The sequence below is a fragment of the Schistocerca serialis genome, chromosome 4 (genome assembly GCF_023864345.2).
Source record: "Schistocerca serialis cubense isolate TAMUIC-IGC-003099 chromosome 4, iqSchSeri2.2, whole genome shotgun sequence".
In the NCBI taxonomy this organism is placed as follows: domain Eukaryota; kingdom Metazoa; phylum Arthropoda; class Insecta; order Orthoptera; family Acrididae; genus Schistocerca; species Schistocerca serialis.
In genome coordinates, this window is record NC_064641.1 from 435,594,274 (window position 1) to 435,621,478 (window position 27,205).

The window sequence follows — 27,205 nt, forward strand, 5'->3', positions numbered from 1 at the left end:
TGATTGTCCCTGTGATAGTCACTACCGCGGAGAGGTGATCTTTCCCTGTAATTATTACTACTCTGCCAACGGTTGTAATACGGGTGGTGTCTGTTTCGGTCACGATTTGTGTTGTGAGAATAGCCTTGTCGCGTCCAGTTATTATTTCTTTCATCGCGGAATTGCGACTGATGTGATCTGTAATTGTTGTGCTCCTGCATTCCGCGATTGTCAGTGTCACTTTCCAGTTCTTGTAACAGTCCCTGAAAAGCTTCAATGTCGTCTTTGCAACGTCCTGCCAAAATAATATGTCGTAAATGTTCAGGTAATTTGATTAAGCAAATGCGGATGAGTTCTGAGGGGCTGTAACGGTTTGACAGGTACTGATTCTTGTGCAACATGTCTTCAAAATATTTCACAAGACTGGAGAATTCAGATTGTTCGAAATGTTTCATCATTATGATACCATGTTTTACTCGGTCTTGTGTGGCTTGAGACCAATATGCTGAGAGGAAGGCATGGTAAAATTCTCCTTCACTGTGGCAATCGTGAATGACCGATCGCATTCTTACAGCTGGTTCATTCTCTAAGTAGCCACACATAAATTCTAATCTGTGTTCCAACGACCAGTTGGGAGGAAAACAATGAGAGAATTGATGGAGCCATGCTTGTGGATGAATGTCGTTGCCAGAATTCTTAAATGTTTTGAATTTACGTGTAGTAATGAACAGCTTATAGTCAAAATCATCATGTCGGCGAGTCGCATATCGGTCATTGTTAGGTCGTGTCGGCCGTTCCATCTCAAAATTCGGTGCACATTGCCAATTTCTTTCATAACTTCCGAAATGCCCTGTGTTATTATTTTGCGGCTTTTCCGTATTTCTAAGTCCCTCTTCCCGTGTTGGAGCGCGAGTGTCCTCTGAAATACGTAATTCTTGTATTACCTGTGTCAGCTGATCTTGTACTTCCCGGATTTCTCTTTGGTGTTGTGTATTAATTTGATTCTGATTTTGTTTGAATTTCCTAATTTGTTCGTACTCTTCTGTGTCATTAAAGACTACCGGTCTTGCGTCAATCAGATTATCATCTACCTTCGTAGATAAATTAGTGAACTGATCCAAAAGTTCGGCTACTTTCTCCGATAGTGTACTTATTTCCTCAGTGTGTTTTTCTGAACCAAGTTTCAGAGTATCTACTGTGTCCTTAAAGTTTTCCTGAGTTTTTGCAAGTTGCGTAACCGAATCGGTAGAGGCAACTGAGTCAAATTTAGCTTGCAAGGTCTCATGATTTTCATGAACAATAATTTGCAGTTCTTTTATGGCTGCTTCATGATTCTGTAATGCATTTTCATGCCGCGAAAAAATAGGTTGAAAATGCTCACAAATTTGAGTTTTTACGTCATTACAGACTTTTTGACATTTCGATTCAATGTTATGTAACTCAGTAGTTAAATCTTCACGCGTTTGTTCAAGAATTTGTTCCAAAGAGTCTAACTTTTGCTGTGTTTGTCTCTGATTTTGTTCCATTGTGTCTAACTTTTTGAGATTTTGTTCCACTGTGTCTGACTGTTGCTGTGTTTGTCTCTGGAGTTGTTCCATTGTATCTAACTTTTCAAGCTTTTGTCCCATTTGTTGCATTAATTGTAATAACAATGCACTGGTGTCTGAAACATGTTCCTCAGTGCTTTTCGGCAGTGAAGTTGCACCGGCAACATTCACATTTTGACAAGCGGAAAATGTGTCTTGACTCATTTGAGAAAACGGTGAGAACCCAAAACCTGAGAATGCAGTATTTGCAATATTGTGTTCTGTCATTCCCGATTCCTGAGGCGAGCTGTTGCCGACCAATCGATCGATAACGCTTCCCTGTTCACTACCTGTTTCACTGTCTACACCATTGTTTGCCGCCCGCTCCATTTCCCTATGCGCAATTACCAAATTACTACTTTGAACATTAGTTAATTCATTACTCTGCGGCGCTAACACACTGCTTTCGTCTTCACTGTCATTTCTCAGTTTACTTTGGAGCCTAGTATTACGTTTTTCACACGCCATAATTGTCACAATATTTCACACGATAACACAGAAAAGCGCAATTTGAAGAGCAAAATAAAATAACATAGCAATGGAAATAATGTCTACTTAATTGCCAGCGCAGCTGCGAAATACTTGGTGCAAATCTACATGCATGCCACAACTGTTTTACTGTACAACAATGAAAAACTACAACTACAAAGGAAATTCTATCTATGATTACGCGCTATCAATAAACAATAGCTACACTAATTACACAAACTACAAGAAAAAAATCAGAAGATTCCAGTGAGGTATCCTCGGCTAAGGGTCGACATATGAAACGTCCCCTTTGAACAATTATACATGACTGTCCTTAAACTGACACACAATATTTTTAGCGCAACGCAATCTGACTTTCAAAATTCCCTACAAAAGAATGGCCCTGACTAACATTAAACTATACCTTTCACAAATCACTTACCTCACAAAAATCTTCGCTGCTCAAGCTACTGCAATACAGCGAGAGCCACTACTGCCAGCTAAATAAAAGATTCAAACTATGGAAGGCACTAACTACTGATAGGGATAGTTAGCAAATGAAAGATATTAGTAGAGAACAAACAATGTATTTACCTTGATATCATCATATATAAATATAGCAGTTCATGACAAATTTCAAAACTCCGCCATCTCTCTCCCCACATCCACCACTGCTGGCGGCTCACCTCCAACTGCGCAACGCTACGCGCTGTTCACATCCAGCTGCCGCTGCCCAACACTACAATGGCAGACAACAATGCAAACTAGACACAGACTGCACACAGCACAGCCAGTGATTTTTACACAGAGGTGGCGTTACCAATAAAAAACCTAAACAGCCTACTTACAGTATGACACAATGTAAATGATGATTCATTGGACCATACCACATCCTTACAGTCATCAGGTGTCCATGTTTTATGATCATAGCACCACTTCTTTCATAGGTCTGCATTGGCACCCATTATTAAGGGTTTCGCAATTTCGGCCCTTCCCTGAATGTTAGCCTTGTGAAGCTCTCGCCGTACTGTTTTTATCGACGCCGTATTCTCAGTTTTTTCTTGTCTGGCTACAATCCTTTTTAATGCTCGTTGGTCTCTATCAATTAATTTCGCCTTTTGTCTACTATTCCTCTTCACCGATGATGTTTTATCATGTTTTATGTAAGCTGTCATTACCGGGGATACTGTAGCTAGCGAAACGTTTAACAGTTGAGCCGTTTTCGTCACAATGCTAACCACTGCGAGGCATATCTGCATTTTCCGCTGGTGATCGTGGATCCCATGTTGGCAGACGTGTCTCTGGTGCTACAAAAGTTAATTTATCTACTACGTGATGATGCTCTAGCTCACTGCCACCTCGGGTGTGGACGTAAAATCCTGTGTGTCCTCATGAGTGCTGTCCTCATGTGTGACTTCAGTCACTGAAATCTGCACTGTCAAATACCTTTTGACTCCACCTCTAAGTGGCTGTACCTCCCTTGGAACGAATTCTTGACCATATGTCCACATGAATTTTTCGCTCCTTATCATCTCACTGACTGGTTCCTACAGTTTGTCCCCCAGTAAGAAAACCACCCTGTATACTTTGAAGTTCACGGTACGTAAACTAGTCCTGGAAAGGTATAGAATATTACGTACGGAAGTATACAGGGTGAGTCACCTAACATTACCGCTGGATATATTTCGTAAACCACATCAAATACTGACGAATCGATTCCACAGACCGAACGTGAGGAGAGGGGCTAGTGTAATTGGTTAATACAAACCATAAAAAAATGCACGGAAGTATGTTTTTTAACACAAACCTACGTTTTTTTAATGGAACCACGTTAGTTTTGTTAGCACATCTGAACATATAAACAAATACGTAATCAGTGCCGTTTGTTGCATTGTAAAATGTTAATTACATCCGGAGATATTGTAACCTAAAGTTGACGCTTGAGTACCACTCCTCCGCTGTTCGATCGTGTGTATCGGAGAGCACCGAATTACGTAGGGATCCAAAGGGAACGGTGATGGACCTTAGGTACAGAAGAGACTGGAACAGCACATTACGTCCACATGCTAACACCTTTTTATTGGTCTTTTTCACTGACGCACATGTACATTACCATAAGGGGTGAGGTACACGTACACGCGTGGTTTCCATTTTCAATTACGGAGTGGAACAGAGTGTGTCCCGACATGTCAGGCCAATAGATGTTCAATGTGGTGGCCATCATTTGCTGCACACAATTGCAATCTCTGGCGTAATGAATGTCGTACACGCCGCAGTACATCTGGTGTAACGTCGCCGCAGGCTGCCACAATACGTTGTTTCATATCCTCTGGGGTTGTAGGCACATCACGGTACACATTCTCCTTTAACGTACCCCACAGAAAGAAGTCCACAAGTGTAAGATCAGGAGAACGGGCTGGCGAATTTATGCGTCCTCCGTGGCCCGTTTTTGTTACAACACGCAACTGAACGTCGGAGGTTTCAAGCGTCAACTTTAGGTTACAATATCTCCGGATGTAATTAACATTTTACAATGCAACAAACGGCACTGATTACGTATTTGTTTATATGTTCAGATGTGCTAACAAAACTAACGTGGTTCCATTTAAAAAAACGTAGGTTTGTGTTAAAAAACATACTTTCGTGCATTTTTTGTATGGTTTGTATTAAACAATTACACTAGCCCCTCTCCTCACGTTCGCTCTGTGGAATCGGTTCGTCAGTATTTGATGTGGTTTACGAAATATATCCAGCGGTAACGTTAGGTGACTCACCCTGTATTATCTTGTGTCCTGAGATTCGAGAGATTTGTTTCAGATAACAATGAAATTTCTGACTCGTTCAGTAGTCACTGTAGAATCATGAAAGCAGAATTTAACCGGTTCCATAGTGTTGTTCACAGCCAGGTGAGACAGTCGCCCAGATCAAGGTCACGGCTGCAGAGGTCGGACGCAGTGTCCTGACAATTGCGTCATCCAAGGACAAAGTGCTGCGTGCACGCAGAGTTCTTAGCAGATCGCCGGCCGACGAACAGAAAATTCCTTCCGAGACCGACGTACGCGCAAGCTTCAAACTGCTAGCTGCAGTTGGAAGTCAGTAGGAATACGACAATTCTGTACAGAGGCAGAGACGGCTACAATGTCTGGTGCCGTCCGAACTCATCACAAGCGCAAGTAGCGCCACCTCACTGAAATAAACGGGGTAAATGGATTTAACAGCTTATCACGCAGAGACATTAGCCATGCCTGTTGTGGAGGTAAAAAGGAAGTAGGTACCATAGGATTTAGTGAAATCTTCATCAAATTAACCTGAAGCAAAAGAGCAAATTAATTTCAGGGATTAAAACTGGCCGGATTAGTCTGGTTAGGGCTTTTTGAGGGAATTTTGGTTTATAACTGAACAAAGTTAAAGTAAATCTCGTGAAACGGTGTTGTGTACATTTAGAAAACTACCTTTCCTCCGCCTTGGTTGTATGTTTCTTGCGGGCATCTTAAGATGATATGTGAAACAATTCAATGCTCTGCACAGATTCATACATATTGAACTGAAACATTATCAGTTTCGTAGCTAGACTGGTAATCTAAGAGAATAAACATCGGCGGTCGCACGAGTGAAGCAAGGCAGCCATTGGAGAATAAACGACAATTCAAACGGCAACTTGCAAATGGGCAAAGGCAGTGCATCTTGGCCAAATGTGTTCCCCCGGTATTCAAGAAATCCACATCCCTCTCCACACTCTCTCAACCTCCCACCAATGTTTTGGACGGCAGTTGCCAAGGAAGTGGATATTCATTTACGTCATTTATGAAGGAATGCCGGAATGTGTGCACAGATCAAATATTCACATCTTCGGTTGTTATTTGGAGATGTTCTTTCGATCCTCTCTGCTGGCCAGACATGTGGAGTTTCCTGGGCGTTCCCGTGCGTCGGCAACGAAGTCTTTGGTTACTGCGGATTCCTTGAGGCAGTGCGTCTGTTTAGTACGCCTGAAATTCCCGTCCGGTAGCAAAGTAAACAGAGCAAAAAACAAAATCAGATGTCCAACAACCTACACCGTTTTTGCAGAGTATGTGTCGCTCTCCATCGTATCTTCATAACATATTCATAAGCCGATACCACGAGTTCTCTGAACATATTTCTGACTAAACTCAGAACTTTCACCTAGTCTTCAGCCACTCGCAGAGTGACTGTGAAGGGCCGGCCGGTGTGGCCGTGCGGTTCTAGGCGCTTCAGTCTGGAACCGCGTGACCACTACGGTCGCAGGTTCGAATCCTGCCTCGGGCATGGATGTGAGTGATGTCCTTAGGTTAGTTAGGTTTAAGTAGTTCTAAGTTCTAGGGGACTGATGACCTTAGAAGTTAAGTCCCATAGTGCTCAGAGCCATTTGAACCATTTTTGACTGTGAAGACACGCGCTCAACTCCGTTCGATGCTCATGATTCTGCACATTACTCATAGCGATACGTTACAATACTATACGAATGCTAAGATTATCAAAACAAATATAACATTCTTTGTTTATTTTACACATTATTATGTACTATATTCTGATTTACGAACTTCTACCCTACACAGGATGAAGAAAAGTTCACGCACTCGGACTTCATAACGCAATTTCTCACATACTGATGATACAAAAATGCCTGTCACAAAATTCCGTCCTGTGCATATTTCGGGCGACTCGCATTCGGGAGGACGACGGTTCAATCCCGCGTCCGGCCATCCTGATTTAGGTTTTCCGTGATTTCCCTAAATCGCTCCAGGCAAATGCCGGGATGGTTCCTTTCAAAGGGCACGGCCGACTTCCTTCCCCGTCCTTCCCTAATCCGATGTGACCGATGACCTCGCTGTCTGGTCTCCTTCCCCAAAAACAACCAACCAACCATATTTCTGGCAGTAAATCGACGTTAAAGATTGGCAATCTGGCAACACTGTAATCACATGTGTGTTCCATCTCTGTCAAGAAACAGAGCACTGCTGTGCAGTTGTTGCAGTGTATAGTGTTTTGGGTTAGCGTGGAGGAGGTCGATGGTTCGATTCCGGGTCGAGCCTTATTTGTTTTTATTTGCTAGAAGTAGTCTGCGTGGTACGGTATCTGGCGTCATACAGCAATTACATTGGGTTTTCTAGAAAATATTTTAGTTAAGTACTACGAACACAGAAATGTAAGTTCCGTCGTTTTCATTGGTCAGTTTTTAAAGAAGCCTTTTGCACGTCGTTGACTCGAGTTTCTTCGCGTCACTGCATCTACTAGGTTCCAAAAATGTTTTCTGTGTAGCCTCTCCGAACGGACCCATCGAAATTATTTGCAAGGCACGTCGCTAGCCCTTCTGGTGACTTAAAGCCCTAACGAAATGTAATGGACCTGAACGTGGTAAGTAGTTGGTATTAATCGATGGAACCACTGGGTGAGGATACACACAAAACAAGTTTGGAATCTAATAGATGCAGTGAAGCGAAACAATTCGCGTCCACGGCGTTCAAAAGATTTTTCTAAAAGCTAGCCAGTGAAAAAGATTGTATTTTTATTTTTGTGTTCGTAGTATGTAACTGCAAACGTTTTGTAGAAGACCCGCTGTAAACCCTGCATAACGATTAAGACGCCAGATGTCGTACCACGCAGACTATTTTTAGCAAATAAAAACAAATACATTTCGACCCAAACTCGAATCCTCAATCCCCTGCATCCTAAACGGAAACGCTATCCACTGGACCAACTGCATAATACTACTAATGTATTTTCACACAGGTAGTTACCGTAAACGTGATTAGAGTGTCGCCAGATTGCCAATCTTTAACGTCCATTTACCGCCCGAAACATGCGTAGGACGAAATTTTGTGGGAGACATTTTTGTATTGCTGATATGTGAGGAATCACTCTGCAAAGTCCGAGTGCACGAAAAATATATATATATATATATATATATATATATATATATATATATATATATATATATATATATATATAACAAATTCAATTATTCGCAACAAAAGAATTCACTATGATCGTGTAGCTACAACCTGTTAGATTTTGCATTTTGGCGCATCAAACTTATTATTTTTACATGTGCTACCATATATTTAAGATTATTCCTTGGTAAGTGTGCACTCATGGTTTCTCACAGGATTAATGTAGTGTACATTATTTACATGCAAGTCATGTTCCTGTAACTGTATCCCGCCAACCACAAGTAAAATGACTGAGTTAAAACAGATTTGTATAATCGAAGTAAGAGTCCTGTTCTTAGGCCAGTTTTTGGTAAGTGTTTACTTTTCTCGTGATTTGTGTACTCCTCGCTAAACCCAAGGAGATTCTGGTCGTACGTAAAGTACACCAGTGGGAAGACGCAATCAGTACCTTTCTTGCGCCTTAACAATGATGATGTTATTGATGACAGTGCCACTACAGCAGACTTACCAAACACGGTTTCTTCTAACACAGTATATCAGTCAGGTCCCGTTCAGATAATGCTGATACATCTCTATATTTAGCAATCATATACAGCCGTTCGCTCGTAAAAGATCCTACCCAAACACAGGAAAGTTGCACGAGCCGTATCAATACCCAGGAAAGGAAATAGTAGTAATTCGCTACATCACTAATGTCGATTTGCAGTAGAATTTATGAATATATATTGTGTTCGAACATCATGAGTCATTTCGAAGAAGACGATTTATTCACAAATGGCCAACAAGGATTCAGAAAATACGGTTCTTGTGAAACACAAGTAGCTCTTTATTCTAAAAATGAGTGCTGTCGACAGCGGACGTCAAATTGATTCCATATTTTTAGGTTTCCAGAAAGCTTTTGACACCATTCCTGACATGCGACTCCTAATTATATTGCGTGCCTATGAAGTATCGTCTCAGTTTTGTGACTGGATTCCTGATACCCTGTCACAAAGGTCACAGTTCGTAATAATTGACGGAAACCCATCGAGTAAAACACAAGTGATATCTGGCGTTCCTCAAGGAAGTATTATAATCCATCTATTGTTCCTGGTCTACGTAAATTACTTAGGAGACTGTATGAGCAGTCCTCTGACATTGTTTACAGATTATGTTGTAATTTACAGTGACGTAGAGTCATCAGATGATGAAAACGAATTTCAAAATGATTTTGACGAGATATCTGTAAGGTGTAAAAGTGGCAATTGACTCTAAATCATGAAAAGGTGAAGTCATCCACATGAGCACTAAAAAGAGTCCGATAAATTTCAGTTACACGATAAAACGCACGAATCTAAAGGCAGTAAACTCAATTAAATACCTATGAATTATAATTACGAATAATCTAAAATTGGAACGATTACGTAGACGCTACTGTGGGGAAACCAAACCAAAGACTGCAATTTATTGGTAAACACTTAGAAAAAGTAATAGACCTACTAAAGAGACTATTTACACTACGCTTGTTTGCCCTCTTCTGGAGTATTGCTGTGCGGTGTGGAATCCACATCAGATAGGATTGACAGAGGGCAAAAGACCAAAGAAGGCAGCTCGTTTCGTATTGTCGTGAAATAGGACAGTGTGTGTCACGGATATGAGACACGAATTGGAGTGGCAGTCATTAAAACAAGGGCGTTTTTCGCTGCGGCGATACCTTCTCATGAAATTTCAATCACCAACTTTTTCTCCAGAGCGTGAAACTATTTTGTTAGCACTCACCTACATAGGGAGAAATGATCATAATAATAAAATAAGACAAACTCCGCCATTGCCGGTCCCAAGCCCGGATCCTCATCTTACAAGTGATGAGGGAGGAGGAGGGGGAGGAGTAACAACCTCGTAAAAAAACCTGGGTCCATCTGGCTCCGGATGGTAGCACCCTGTGAGGGCCCCTGCCTAGGGTTACGGGTGAAAACCGGTCAACGGTCTCATAGGCGGATGAGGAATTTTTAACTCCCAACGGCTGAGAGAGCGGAGGAACCAAAAATCTATAACTGCAAGCGTCTGTACCCAGATTGGGCGGCTTGTGGGCAGCGTCTGTTCCTCATGTTAGAGGCGGCTGTTTCAAGAAAACCTTCTAACGCTAACAACATTAGTCGTATTCCTGGTAGGTTACGCAAGTAATCTCTCCAACTTTGAAGAATTTCAACAGTTACAATCTTAACGCATGATGGAAATGTCTTTCAATAACGAAACTACCCCATGTGGCCAATCCACCGTCGGCAACGACGCAAGCAGACCCATGGATTCTGGGGAGTCTGCAACACCACGCAAATCCAACAAGATTAAACCCAGAAAAATCTTCAACATAGCAACTCTCAACATAAACTCCCTTCTCAAAGTAGGAAAACTTAAGCACCTTACAGACCAGTTACACACGGAAGACATACAAATTGTGGCGCTACAAGAAACTCGCTTCACTGATGAAAACACATTTGAATCAAACAAATTCAGAATATTTAAAGGAAAACCTGGAAAAATTGTAATGAAGAAATGCCCTCAGCTTGGCACAGCTTTTGCTGTAAACACAAAAATTCTGAACTCTGTCGAACATTTTTGGTCAACATCATCGAGAACATCTTTCCTCACATTTCGATGTGCAAATAAAAAATACACATTAATCAATGTTCACGCTCCCACAAATGACAAAAATAATGCTAAAAATAGGGAAGAAACAGATGAATTCTGGGAAAACCTTAAGGATCATATATCAGAAATCCCAGAAAACAATGCAAAAATACTTCTAGGAGATTTTAACGCTCAGATTGGAAAAGAAAAGAAATTCCGCGATATTGTCGGCAACTTTGCCGCACACAAACGAACCAACAAAAATGAAGAAAGGTTAATTATGCTCTGTAAGCAGTTTAAACTCAAGCTAATGTCAACAGCTTTTAAACATCTTCCCAGAAAACAAAAAACCTGGGTATCTCCGATAAAGAGTATCGGAGAATTTCAAATAGATCACGTTGCCATCTCCTCCAAATGTGAAAAAGAAATATTGAACACACGTGTCCGAAAATCTCTAAACCTCGACTCCGATCACTATCTCACGAAAATAAAAACTAAACTGATCCCACAAAACAAACAGAAAAGCAGAAACGGTGAATACAAAAACAGAAATAAAATAAATTTTGATCTTACAACCCTGAGAAATTACAACCTTAAGTCCAACTCTGACCTCAAGGATTTTCAGAAAAAACTAAAGACATTCTCCCCCTCACTAAACCTCCAAGAATTTCAGAACAACTTGATTGAGGCAACAGAAACAACCTTTCCAAAAAAGAGCAAACCGAGACACCCGTGGTGGGACAGCAACTGTAATGAAGTTTTGCGTGAAAGAATTAAAGCCTGGAAAAAGTGGAACTCACATAAAACTGAAAACAACTTTGATGAATTTAAGCAAGCCAGGAAGAATGCCTCGAAAACTATTCGCAACACCAAGAGACAATATGAAAAACAACAACTGGACTCAATCGAAGAGAATTTCAAGAAATGCAACACGGCAGCTTGGTACAAAACATTCAACCAGAAACTCCGAGGATACCAGTTCCCTTGCCTAAACCTTATGAGAAATAATAAGACTCTCGCCACCAACAATACTGAAAACTGTGAAATCCTGGGTGAATATTTTGAGACACTCCTAAACTGCCAAACACCCATCCAGACTCTCAGTTTTACGCAACCAGAAACATTACCAACACATTCAACACCTCCGACACGAGAGGAAATCACAAACATAATCAAAAATCTCAAAAACAGGAAAGCATGTGGAGAAGACACAACTACAGCAGAAATGCTCGAGCTTGGGGGAGAAACATCAGTAGAAGCACTACACAAAGAACTTGAACAAGTATGGGAAACCAAGAAAATCCCAAGTCACTGGAAAACTGCCCTAATTCACCCTTTGTTTAAAAAAGGTGGCAAAAGGGATGTTAACAACTATCGTGGAATATCGCTTCTCCCAGTCCCATACAAAATTCTATCAAAAGCCCTGCTCAATCGTGTATCACCAATTATAGAGGGAAAACTTGGAGAATATGAAGCTGGCTTCAGACCAGGAAGATCCTGCGCCGAACAAATTTTTAACCTCAAAACAACAATGAACTATTTATCTACAAGGAGCAAGAAATATTTCATAACATTCATTGATTTCAAAAAAGCTTATGACTCAATCGATAGGGACACACTCATCAAAACACTTCGAGAATATGAAATAGATGAAACAACAATCACCATAATCAAAGAAACATTAACAAATACAACATCAAAAGTAAAATTCCAAGGAGAAATTTCACGGCATTTCGAGGTCAAAACCGGCGTCAGACAAGGAGATGCGCTGTCCCCGGTACTCTTCAACTGTGTTTTGGATAAAGTCATAGCAGAATGGAGAAAACTCACGCAAAAACATGGAGTTGAAAAGTCCAAATTGGAGGGAAGTGCTACAAAGCCATTGAAACCAACTGTTTTGCCTTCGCTGACGATCTCGCCTGTTTAGCTTACACACAAAAAGACACAATAAAACAAACAGAATTACTTAAAGAAACTGCTGAAAAAGCAGGCTTGCAAATTTCATTTGAAAAGACAGAAATCATTACAAATATCAAAAATCCACCAAAGAAAATAACTACGAAATACGGGAAAATACAGGTATCTAAACATTTTAAATATCTTGGTGAACTAATTCAGCCTGTGGCAAAAGGTCATCCAACCTGCAGGGCTAGAAAACAAAAACTAGAGACAGCAACTCACTACTGCAGACAAATGTATTCAAAAAAATGTATATCCAAAAACATTAAACTCAGACACTACCAGACTCTCATTAGACCGCAGATACTATATGCATCAGAAACACTGGCAAATTTTACATACGCAGAACAGATAGAAAATCGTGAAAGAAGAATTGTGAGGACAATTCTTGGACACAGGAAAATAACAGATGATCAAGGCAAGCCTGTATACAGACTAAAAAGCAACAAAGAAGTGTATACGCAGTGCAGCAAAATTACAGACGAAATTAGAAAAAGAAGATGCTCCTTTTATGCTCACATCATGAAGATGAACCCGAATAGGCTTACAAAACAAATATTTTCGTACATCGCAAATCTAAAAAATAATAATTTATGGTTTATCAACACAGAAAGAGATCTAAAAGAAATGGACATAGATCAGGAAACAATATTTAACAGAAACCTTTTTAGAAAAAAACTGAATTCATTCACGGGTTTCGGTGTGAAAATTAAGAAGACTTGTGGAACTAAATGGTCTGAAGAGAGAAAAGCCGCCTTCAGCGCAAGAATGAAAGAAGTGTGGACTGAGAGAAAGAAGACTTCCCAGAAGCGCAAGAAATAACTGTTTTCACGGTCTTTAACGGCCAAATTTGTATAATAATAATAATAAAATAAGACAAATCACAACTCGCACGGGAAGATTTAAGTGTTAGTTTTTCCCAAGTGCTGTTCGAGAGTGCAAGGTAGAGAAGTGGTTTAAAGGTGGTTTGATAAACACTCTGCCAGGCACTTAATTGTGAACTTCAAAGTAATCATGTAGATATAGATGTATGCCTTTCCCATTCTAGTTTCCTCTCCTAGCGCATTCCGTGTCATCGTCATCAAGAGCGATCAATAACTTCACAAAACACAACACAATTATGATTTTTATATTTAATGACTGGACACACGAAATTGGAGTCAACGTTATTCTCCAATACACATGGTCTTCACCTTACATCCATAATAGTTACATTTCGTTCCATTCATGAACTTACATTTTACTTTACGATATTCTTTACATTGATACCATCCTTCTGCGGGCTAGTCTCTCACGTCCTCACTCCTCTCGTATGTCTCCACACTGCTGGATTCTAGACAAACATAGACAAAACATTATTATGCACAATTCTTCTTATTAAATTTAACATTTGCTGTCAGTCAGATTGAGAGACCTTGCTTACCACTCAGTAACCAGCAGATTTCGTTCTCTTACAAAAAAAATCAAACATATGTCTCCATAGAACTATTATCATCCTCAAACGTACTCTTGACATTGAAGTTATCAATATACTGCCGCGCGGGGTAGCCGTGGGGTCTGAGGCGTCTTGTCACGGTTCGTGCGGCTCTCCCCGTCGGAGGCTCGAGTCCTCCCTTGGGCATGGATGTGTGTGTTGTCCTAAGCGTAAGTTAGTGCACGTTAGTTTAATTAGTGTGTAAGCCTAGAGACCGATGACCTCAGCAGATTGGTCCCATAGTCCTTACCACAAATTTCCAAATTGTCAATATACTCACTTCATAACAAATCCTGTCCGATTGCAGCTTTGGTGAAGACCACGATGCAAAATCGCTATCCAGTCGTCTGAAAAACGCTCCTGCGTCACGGATGAAAAGAAACATTATCTCCTACATCTATATCTAGTGCACTACTCTACAGTTCATATTTAAGTGCCTGGCAGACGGATTTCGAACCACCTTCAGACTATTTCTCTATGTCCGCTCTGTAAAAGCGCATGGGAAAAATGAACACTTAAATCTTTCTGCACTATCTTTGATTTCTCTTACATTATTACGACGATCTGTTCTCCCTATGTAGATTGGAGACAGTGAAATGTTTTTATATCCAGGCGATAAATTTGGTGACTCAAATTTCGTGTAAAGAGCTCACCGCTACACAAACGCTTTTGTTTCAACGATTGCCATCCCAACTCGCTTATCAAATCCGCGATACTTTGTCCCCTGTTTCGCGATAATACAAAACGAGCCACGCTTGATTGGATTCCGTACCTTGCAACATAACTCTAGAGGAGGACGAACAGACGTATCGGAGGCAATCTCTTTAGTAGAACCGTTGCATGTTCTAAGTGTTCAATCAATAAGACGTAGTCTTTGGTTTGCCTTCACCACAGCGTTATCTATGTGATCGTTCCAACTGAAGTTGTTGGTAATTGTAATTCCTAGGTATTTAATTGAATCGACAGCCTTTAAATTTGTGTAATTTATCGTGTTGTCCAAATGTAACGAATTTCTTTTCGTACTCAGGTGAATGACCTCACACTTTTCCTTGGTCAGAGGCATCGTGTCTGAGTCATTTTGCTATTGGCTTTGATCTTTTAATAACTTTACTAGACGGTGAATGAGAACATATTTTCCAAGAAAAGGAAAAAAATCGTTTGTATAGATTAGGTACAGCAGAGGGCCTGTAGCACTTCCTTGGTTTACGCTGGATATCACTTTTATTTTACTTGATGATTATTCGTCGCTTATTATGGCCTGTGACCTTTCTGACAATAAATCACGATCCAGTCGCACAATTGAAGCGTTTCTCTGCAGGCACGCAATTTGATTAGAAGTCGCCTGTGATAAATGATTTCAAAAGCCTTATGGAATATTAGAAATGTGGAACTAATTTGAGATCCCCTGTCGAAAACTCTCATTACTTCATGAGAATAAAGAGCTACTTGTGATTCACTAGAACGATATTTTCTGAATCCGTGCTATGTGTCTTTAGACCGTTACCTTTGAGTTAATTCATTATGTTCGAACACAATACATGTTCCAAAATCCTACTGCAAAGTCAGTGATATGATCAGCAATTCAGCAGATTACTCATATTTCCTTTCTTGAGCACTGATGTGACCTGTGCAACTTTCCAGTGTTATGGTGTTGATCTTTCATCGAGGGGGCAATTACACATGATTGCTAAGTACGGGGCTATTGTATTATACCTTGGCGCTGGTGTATTTTACGTATGTGCAGAATCTCTTTTGATTTTCTGTCAGATTTCGAGACAAAGTTTCGTTGTGGAAGCTATGAAAAGTATCTCGCATTGAAGTCTGCACTGAGTTTCGAGCTTCAGTGAAACATGGCCAATCTTGGAGATTTTTCTGTTCTTTTAAATTTGCCATGCTGTTTTCGTTGCTTCCGCAACAGTTTTTTGACCTGTTTTGTGTACTATGGGGGATCAGTACCACGTTTTTAATCATTTATTCGGTATAAATCTCTCAATTGCGTCAGATACTATTCCTCTCAATTTAAGCCACATCAGGCTTACACTTACATATTTAGCCGGAAAGGTGTGGAGACTATCTCTCAGAAAGGCGTCATGAGAATTGTTCAAAAATGGTTCAAATGGCTCTGAGCACTATGGGACTTAACGTCTGAGGTCATCAATCCCCTAGACTCAGAACTACTTAAACCTAACTAACCTAAGGACATCACACACATCCATGCCCGAGGCAGGATTCGAACCTGCGACCGTAGCAGTCACGCGGTTCCGGACTGAGAGTTGTTATCTGCTTTTTTAAATAGTTATATTTTGCGTTTACTTTTGGTAGATTTTGATGTAACGATGGTCAGCCTTGCTACATCGACTTTGTAGTTACTGGTTCCTGTATCCGTCGTGATGCTTCCCATTTACTCACAAGGGAACCTCCCCATCGCACCCCCCTCAGATTTAGTTATAAGTTGACACAGTGGATAGGCCTTGAAAAACTGAACACAGAGCAATCGAGAAAACAGGAAGAAGTTGTGTGGAACTATGAAAAAATAAGTAAAATATACAAACTGAGTAGTCCATACGCATAAGCAACATAAAGGACCCTGTTAGCTGCTGGGCTCCGTGGTCTCGTGGTTAGAGTGAGCAGATGCTAACCGAAAGGTCCTTGGTTCGAGCCCTCTCTTGAGTGAAAATTTTACTTCCTTTATTTTTGCAAAGTTACGATCTGTCCGTTCATTCATTGACGTCTCTGTTCACTGTAATAAGTTTAGTGTCTGTGTTTTGCGACCGCACCGCAAAACCGTGCGATTAGTAGACGAAAGGACGTGCACCAATAGGAACCGAAACCATTTGATCGCAAGGACATAGGTCAACCGATTCCTCCACAGGAAAACATATTTCTGTACGACACTGGTGACGGCATGTGCGTCACATGACAGGAATATGTTGTCGACCTACCTAACTTGCACACTTGGCTAATGGGTAAAAAGATTCTTCTACCTTACCCGATTTAGGTTTTCTTGTGGATGTGGTAATCACTCCCAAAAAAGTGATGAGTTTGTCACATAAACTGCATCAAATGAATGCAACAGTTTCACAGTCGCACAGTTTTCCCTGTGCTCTGTCAAAACATATGTTTTTTACGTTTTCAAATGTTTCCGTGCGTAGACCGTCAAATCCTGTATATGTCCAAGCAAATCTGAACATGTCCTGGAATTTTGGAGAGCGAAGTTGATTATGTGTGAGTGCCTGAACTTTGATAATTATCTGAAAATAAAAAATTAAACTTTTCACTCGAGAGAAGCTTTGAACCCAGGACCTGTCATTCCGCAGCTGCTCACGCTAACCACGGGACCACGGCGCTCGTAAGCTAACACGCTCCTTGATGTTGCCTACCTTGCACATGGACTACTCAATTTGTATATTTTGCTTATTTTTTCATAGTTCCACACAACTTCTTCCTGTTTTCTCGATTGATCTGTGTACAGTTTTTCAAGGCCTATCCCTGTGCCAACTTATAACTAAATCTGAGGGGGGTGCGATGGGGAGGTTCCCTTGTCAGTATTATCCGTTGCTAGGAGATTAAGAATGTTTCGCAACCATTTACACTTCGAGTGAGCTCATAATTTTCAAATAAATCATTTAGTACAATTTCTGATAACATTTAATGCCTGCCACCGGCTTCGAACACGCCAACATATCGAGGGTAGATTAAATTCGTCACCTACTATAATCGTATGAGTGGGGTACCTATTTAATCTGATACTGAAGTTTTTCCTGAACTGTTCAACAACTGAATCATCCGAGTTGGGGGTCGGTAGGAGGAACCAATTGTTAATTTACTCCGGTTATCACGTATAGCCTCTACCCATACTAACTCACAGGAACTATCTACTTCAGTTTCGCTACAAGATAAACTACTTCTAACGCAGAAACAAACACGCCAACACCAACTGTATTTAATCTATCCTTTCTGAGTACTGTTAGATTCTTTGCAAAAAATTAGCCTGAATTCATCTTCGACTTCAGCCACCTTTCAGTACCTATAACGATTTGAGCTTCAGTGCTTTCTACTAGCTCTTGGAACTCTGGTTCTTTCCCAACACAGCTACAACATCTTACAACTACAATACTGATGGTTGCTATGTCTACCCTTTTCCTGTAATCATTCTGTACACTTTGGGACTGAAGCCCTTTCTGCACTTTCCTGAAACACTCTGACCTGAAAAACCACCCATTCCATTCCACACTGCTCCAGCTACCAGTTTGTAGTGCATGTAGTGGACACGTGACCTTTTAAACAGACCCCAAAACCCCATTATCTGATGATGCAAGTCGATAAATTTGCAACATACACAGTCGCAGAACAGTCTAAGCCTCTGATTCAGACCCTCCAGTCAGCTCCGTACCAAAGATCTGCAATCAGTCCTGTCTACTGCGCTACAGATAGGAAGTTCCACCTTCATCTCATAAGCAAGACTAGCCGTCTTCACCACCTCAGCTACCCGCATGAAACCACGCAGAATCTCCTCTGACCCAAAGTGATCAACATTAGTACCAACATGAGCCACCATCTGCAGTTGGCTGCAACATGTGATCTTCATGGTATCTGCACGCACTCGTTCCATATACGGAATAGCTCCTCTCAGCATGCACAATGGATCTCTTTTCCTCCTTGACAGTCATATGCTTAAGTGGTCTCATTGTACACCTGAATTTGGAGCTCCCAACTGCCAGTAATTTCGCTCTCTATGAATGTCCAGATCTCGTGGGCAGGTACGCTTCCGCTGTAACAGACGAGTGGCTGCATCTGACTCATGATCTCTGTCAGCTACAGATAATGCCCCAAACTGTTTGTCAGATGAACCAGTGAGGACTTTCGATAGGTCCCCCAGAAAGTCTTTTGCTGCCTGTCACACCTTGAAAAAAACCTCCCCCTTGACCGCAGGTGACGGGTCACCGTCAGTGCAGGCAGTATCTGGGGCAGTCATAGTAGTGGACCAATGGGGGACACAAGGGACGTGCTGGACTTGCCCTGCCGCCCAAAGTATGGCCCCCCACAGTGATGCCCATTGGCAACAGCCTCATAAGGTGTTATAATGCTGCAACCTCGCCCAAGATCATTATAAAGTGTCTGATACCATCATTTTTATATGCATCCGTATTTTTGTCGTTCGATTCAGTGCTTCCTAGGGCCTTTTATGTGTAATTTTATTGGAATCGTTCAGTTCAGTTTGCCCAAAAAAACTATTCTTCTTTGTAAACGCATGTGGAATGATCTGGAATGACGTGGATTCTCGTGATTGTTAATAGATTGTTGTCATTGGCAAGAGTATGTGCATATTCCAAATTGAATATCAAATCGTGAAATTGAAGTGATGGATGTTTGGCAAAAAATATTAAGTGGCTGTGGAAATGTTGGCATGAATAACTGACGTCTCTAATTACCATAATTGCAACTGGTAAATTAGCTGACACAAAAAAGCTCATTCCGATTCAAAGGAAAATAACAATTATTATCCAATGATGTAATTTGATTCGTTATTCATTTTTACGTAATTCATTGTAATAAATGGTGCTTCTGAATTACGCAGATAATTACCTCTTGTTAGTTACACTACCCTAATTTACAAAATTCCGGTATCTAAGAAAACGTGTGTATTTAATTTATGTAATCTGGCGAAGCACGATGTGTAAACTTTAAACAAATGTTAGCAATAAAATCCATAGTCACTAATTACGAAATTAAGGTAATTCAAAATAATTGTTGAAATCAGATTGTGAATTAATTTTCACACCTAAAACCAAAGATGATGATAAATGTAATATGTTATTTTACATTATATGTTGTAACCCGTACAAATGTAACAACAGTTAGTTTAGACGAAATTGTTTCATTGTAAGTTACATTTTGCAATAAATTAACAATGGTAACAATTAATCATAGCGTGTAGGCTTTCACGGCCGGCGTCTTCAGTAATTAAAACTTCCGGGCTAAGAGGCCGTGGTCCAATAGTAGAAATACTTCTCCCTGACGTTTCGTTGCCAGCTGCGGGCAACATCATCTGAGGTGAGTCTACGACTCGAGTCGTAGAGACCGTGGTCCAATAGTAGAAATACTTCTCCCTGACGTTTCGTAGACTCACCTCAGATGATGTTGCCCGCAGCTGGCAACAAAACGTCAGGGAGAAGTATTTCTACTATTGGACCACGGCCTCTTAGCCCGGAAGTTTTAATTACTGAATGGTAACAATTGTTAAATTTGTATATAAAGCGACGCAGAGAGGCTGCGAGAAGGTCAGTCAGTCAGTGTTTTGTTTTACCTCAAGATTCTGTGGAGTTCGGTTGTCAACTAATGTCAATAAATAATTCTGAGAAGCTTGAAACTTTCGTGATGTTCTTATCAATCATCAATGAACCAGGCAAACGCAAAGTTAAGTGTTAACGATCCAAAGAGATCATTACAGTGTGATCGAAGCTAGCACGACCTGCAGCTGTGAGTAAAGGGTCACCTACTCAGCTCGCATCTGAACATAGCAATCATGGTCCTTATCCACACTAAACATAGCGGAACTATAGACTAGACAGTAATTACACCGTGGAACTGTGGCTACTAGGTGCACAAACGCGCAATAAATTTAACATTTTAAACTAAAATATACACAGTGAGTAAAAATATACCTCGCTTGTAGTTATTAGAAGCTCACTATGACTCACAAACGAAAATACAGGGTTCTGACGTGTTGCAGACGTTATGGAAGCTGCTGCCCACACAAACTATCTACCAACTAAAAGACAGTCGAAACAGGCCATGAAATTCCAATGTACCAGGCATGTGACTGTGGCGATCTTTCCACGCAACAGTCAAACTGATACAAAGTACATTGCTACTTTCCTAACATAAACTCATATTATTATCTTAAAATATTCCTTACTCGATAATAGCTTAGTTTCATCTGTGCATTTATTAAAAATTGGGGCATCCCAGTACTCATATCTCTGTTATCCTCCATTCACTAAAATATCAGCATTCTCAGAGATGGCTTCTTTCTCTGTCTGCCTGATTACTTTTAATCTGAGACAATGTACCGCAGGTTATGCACCTCCAAACGATGCTATGTGTTGTAACTGGTTCACTTTCTTACTTTGCACTCTCCATTTCTGTCCGAATAACATATTGTTCTCCATACAGTGTTCTACCCATGTCGTACCTCGAATGATTTATTCTAAGAAGGGTTTAATGTGACGAATGTGATGTACGCTAATTGATTTCTTTCTACGGATCGGAGCGTGGAATGTCAGATACCGTAATCCGGCAGGTAGGTTAGAAAATTTAAAAAGGGAAATGGATAGGTTAAAGTTAGATATAGTGGGAATTAGTGAAGTTCGGTGGCAGGAGGAACAAGACTTTTGGTCAGGTGATTACAGGGTTATAAATACAAAATCAAATAGGGATAATGCAGGAGTAGGTTTAATAATGAATGGGAAAATAGGAATGCGGGTAAGCTACTACAAACAGCATAGTGAACGCATTATTGTGACCAAGATAGACACAAAGCCCATGCCTACTACAGTAGTACAAGTTTATGTGCCAACTAGCTCTGCAGATGATGAAGAAATTGATGAAATGTATGACGAGATAAAAGAAATTATTCAGGTAGTGAAGGGAGACGAAAATTTAATAGTCATGGGTGACTGGAATTCGTCAGTAGGAAAAGGGAGAGAAGGAAACATAGTAGGTGAATATGGACTGGGGGGAAGAAATGAAAGAGGAAGCCGCCTTGTAGAATTTTGCACAGAGCATAATTTAATCATAGCTAACACTTGGTTCAAGAATCATAAAAGAAGGTTGTATACCTGGAAGAATCCTGGAGATACTAAAAGGTATCAGATAGATTATATAATGGTAAGACAGAGACTTAGGAACCAGGTTTTAAATTGTAAGACATTTCCAGGGGCAGATGTGGATTCTGACCACAATCTATTGGTTATGAACTGCAGATTGAAACTGAAGAAACTGCAAAATGGTGGGAATTTAAGGAGATGGGACCTGGATAAACTGAAAGAACCAGAGGTTTTAGAGAGTTTCAGGGAGAGCATAAGGGAACAATTGACAGGAATGGGGGAAAGAAATACAGTAGAAGAAGAATGGGTAGCTCTGAGGGATGAAGTAGTGAAGGCAGCAGAGGATCAAGTAGGTAAAAAGACGAGGGCTAATAGAAACCCTTGGGTAACAGAAGAAATATTGAATTTAATTGATAAAAGGAGAAAATATAAAAATGCAGTAAATGAAGCAGGCAAAAAGGAATACAAACGTCTCAAAAATGAGATCGACAGGAAGTGCAAAATGGCTAAGCAGGGATGGCTAGAGGACAAATGTAAGGATGTAGAGGCTTGTCTCACTAGGGGTAAGATAGATACTGCCTACAGGAAAATTAAAGAGACCTTTGGAGAGAAGAGAACCACTTGTATGAATATCAAGAGCTCAGATGGCAACCCAGTTCTAAGCAAAGAAGGGAAGGCAGAAAGGTGGAAGGAGTATATAGAGGGTTTATACAAGGGTGATGTACTCGAGGACAATATTATGGAAATGGAAGAGGATGTAGATGAAGATGAAATGGGAGATAAGATACTGCGTGAAGAGTTTGACAGAGCACTGAAAGACCTGAGTCGGAACAAGGCCCCGGGAGTAGACAACATTCCATTAGAACTACTGATGGCCTTGGGAGAGCCAGTCCTGACAAAACTCTACCATCTGGTGAGCAACATGTATGAGACAGGCGAAATACCCTCAGACTTCAAGAAGAAACTAATAATTCCAATGCCGAAGAAAGCAGGTGTTGACAGATGTGAAAATTACCGAACTATCAGTTTAATAAGTCACAGCTGCAAAATACTAACGCGAGTTCTTTACAGGCGAATGGAAAAACTGGTAGAAGCGGACCTCGGGGAAGATCAGTTTGGATTCCGTAGAAATGTTGGAACACGTGAGGCAATACTAACCTTACGACTTATCTTAGAAGAAAGATTAAGAAAAGGCAAACCTACGTTTCTAGCATTTGTAGACTTAGAGAAAGCTTTTGACAACGTTAACTGGAATACTCTCTTTCAAATTCTGAAGGTGGCAGGGGTAAAATACAAGGAGCGAAAGGCTATTTACAATTTGTACAGAAACCAGATGGCAGTTATAAGAGTCGAGGGCCATGAAAGGGAAGCAGTGGTTGGGAAAGGAGTGAGACAGGGTTGTAGCCTCTCCCCGATGTTATTCAATCTGTATATTGAGCAAGCAGTAAAGGAAACAAAAGAAAAATTCGGAGTAGGTATTAAAATTCATGGAGAAGAAGTAAAAACTTTGAGGTTCGCCGATGACATTGTAATTCTGTCAGAGACAGCAAATGTCTTGGAAGAGCAGTTGAACGGAATGGACAGTGTCTTGAAAGGAGGATATAAGATGAACATCAACAAAAGCAAAACGAGGATAATGGAATGTAGTCAACTTAAATCGGGTGATGCTGAGGGGATTAGATTAGGAAATGAGACACTTAAAGTAGTAAAGGAGTTTTGCTATTTAGGGAGTAAAATAACTGATGATGGTCGAAGTAGAGAGGGTATAAAATGTAGACTGGCAATGGCAAGGAAATCGTTTCTGAAGAAGAGAAATTTGTTAACATCGAGTATAGATTTAAGTGTCAGGAAGTCGTTTCTGAAAGTATTTGTATGGAGTGTAGCCATGTATGGAAGTGAAACATGGACGATAACCAGTTTGGACAAGAAGAGAATAGAAGCTTTCGAAATGTGGTGCTACAGAAGAATGCTGAAGATAAGGTGGGTAGATCACATAACTAATGAGGAGGTATTGAATAGGATTGGGGAGAAGAGAAGTTTGTGGCACAACTTGACTAGAAGAAGGGATCGGTTGATAGGACATGTTTTGAGGCATCAAGGGATCACAAATTTAGCATTGGAGGGCAGTGTGGAGGGTAAAAATCGTAGAGGGAGACCAAGAGATCAATACACTAAGCGGATTCAGAAGGATGTAGGTTGCGGTAGGTACTGGGAGATGAAGAAGCTTGCGCAGGATAGAGTAGCATGGAGAGCTGCATCAAACCAGTCTCAGGACTGAAGACCACAACAACAACAACAATTTAATTCTTTCTAGCTTGAATGCGTTTGAACGAGCAATTCTCCTTATCATCAACAGAGTGTTGTATATCTAAAAGAATTTATGATGTACTGGGTGTCGCTAAAATTTGGTTTCCTCTGGCGAGTATCCGTTTCAAATTTGTATATCCTCTAGTGACCTTAATTTCTGAATGCAGATCATGTGTCATGACTACATCCTTTTTCGCCAGTAGCAGCTCTGATAAGTTGTTGTACCTGAGTAAATTTACTTGACTGCTTCCAATTTCTTCTGTGGGTGTCTCGGCAGCCTCCCCCACTGTTAAATCTAGTCAGTGTTACAATAATCTGTTACCACACTCAACACTACTTGGATTTGGATGGTTGATTTCTTTGATTTCTACTCCTTCTCTCTCTTGGGTGGAGTGAGTTTGTCCTGTACAAAACGATGGGCAGTTTTACGATTCTCATAGTTTTTCCAACCTCCTTTTTGTGGCTGGTGAATACAGACATGATTTCTTCTCCTGACTGACAGTTGAAATTATTTTCTCCTCTCGTTGCTCCATTCAGTTATTGTTCCTATTACTATTGTAACATCACAGAGATCCGTTGTGTTCTTAAATGCTTCCATATTTTCATTGCATCAAGCTGCCAGTACATATTGGTAATTTGCTGATAGTTCCAAATAGCAGTGCAGAATCATGAAACCTGGGCTGACTCTTTTTAACCATAGCTACTGGAAACTTTACAGGACTCTTGCATTCGGATGCTATTAAATCCTTGCACAGTATCATCTCGTGCTTAATATGTTATTGAATTTCTCGAGACTAGTAATTCATGAGGAAAGCATCTCTAAATTCTTGATATGTGGTATAAGACGCGGCTATTCTCCTCATTCTTTCTATTGTCACTCTTTCAAGGTATGCGTAGACAAACTCTAATTTATGTGCCTGAATATGGGAATGACAGATCAAATTGCAAAATCCAGGCTTGTGACCGGACAAAAGTTTTTGTTACGTCCCGAACTTTTACTCGCTTCAACATACACTATGTGATCAAAATTATCCGGACACTCCCAAAAACATACGTTTTTCATATTAGGTGCATTTTGCTGCCACCTACTGCCGGGTACTCCATAGCAGCGACCTCAGTAGTCATTAGACTGCGTGAGAGAGCAGAATGGGGAGCTTCGCGGAACTCACGGACTTCGAACGTGGTCAGGTGATTGGGTGTCACTTGTGTCATACGTCTGTACGCGAGATTTCCACACACCTAAACATCCCTAGGTCCACTGTTTCCGATGTGATAGTGATGTGGAAGCGTGAAGGGACACGTACAGCACAAAAGCGTACAGGCCGACCTTGTCTGTTGACTGACAGAGACCGCCGACAGTAGAAGAGGGTTGTAATGTGTAATAGGCAGACACCTATCAAGACCATCACACAGGAATCCCAAACTGCATCAGGATCCACTGCAAGTACTATGAAAGTTAGGCGGGAGGTGAGAAAACTTAGATTTCATGGTCGAGCGGCTGCTCATAAGCCACACATCACGTCGGTAAATGCCAAACGACGCCTCAGTTGGTGTAAGGAGCGTAAACATTGGACGATATGTAATATTGGTAATTTTCGCCTCACAAACATTACTATACGCTCAATAGTAATCAAACAATTGTAACGTAAAAAAAAATGAACAATCGCATAGCAACAACAGAATCTATCATTCTTTATCTTTGCCGCTCCTGTGCGGCGGCTGTGAATCTCTATGTACACGTATCCATTAATGATATAAAAAATTCTGTTGTTTCAAGACAAATGAGGCCTTGAGCACTTCACCTTTTACTTTTTCTATTCCATGAAAGGCGGACGCGAAGATTCTGCGTTACGCAATCTGTGTTTTATAATTTATGGAAAATATTATGTATATGTAATTGTCTTCTCAGCCAGAGAACATATAGGTTTATGTAATTAATTACGAACAGACACCATCAAGAGGACATTAATCTCAAGTATTGCCTGTTATGTGCATAATCTTTTGTTAATATGCACCGGCTTTAACTGTAATATAAAAAAGATACGTAGCATTAAAAAACGTGTATTATATATGAAGTGTGCTTATTTAGACAAGTTATCCTTAAGTATCTCCATCTCCTCATTACTTGAATGTTAATCATTTTGTATCAGTTTATCTCCAACACTTACGATCACGTTGATGGACCGAAAGCAGCATTGAGGCAGGAGGAACATTATCGTTTTCCTATCATTTCTGAATCAATCCTTTTTAATTGTGTAGCGTTGTTTTTCTTTTAACGTCAGTAAATCTTTTGGTCCCTTAGTGTCGATCCGGGTATGACTGCATCGCGATCATGAAAACGCGCGGAGATGATAATGTTGCTTCCTACCAATCTGAAATAAATTAATCTGCTGCTCTATGTCCAAAGAATGTCAGGAATTTAAAAAATGTTTGTCTGGTGAAATAATCATTACAGTGACTTGTTACGATAAGACAATACAATCAATCTTCGATTCTGTTGACAAGTTACCCACAAAATTTCATTATATCTTCAACACTATATTTTTTATAACACTATAGACTGAACAGTGGAAGAACGTTATGTGGAGTGACGAATTACGGTACACAATGTGGCTATGCGATGGCAGGATGTCGAATGCCCGGTGAACGTCATCTGGCAGCGTGTGTAGTGCCAACAGTAAAATTCGGAGACGGTGGTGTTATGGTGTGATCGCGTTTTTCATGGAGGGGGCTTGCACCCCTTATTGTTTTGCGTGGCACTATCACAGCACAAGCTTACATTGATGTTTTAAGCACCTTCTTGCTTCCCTCTGTTGAAGAGCAATTCGGAGATGGTGATTGCATCTTTCAACACGATCAAGCACCTGTTCATAGTGCACGGCGGAGTGGTTACACGACAATAACATCCCTGTAATGGACTGGCCTGCACAGAGTCCTGACCTGAATTTCGTGCCAGGCCTCACCAGACAACATCGATACCTCTCCTCAGTGCAGCACTTCGTGAAGAATGGGCTGCCATTCCCCAAGAAACCTTCCAGCACTTGGTTAAACGTGTGCCTGCGAGAGTGGAAGCTGTCATCAAGGCTA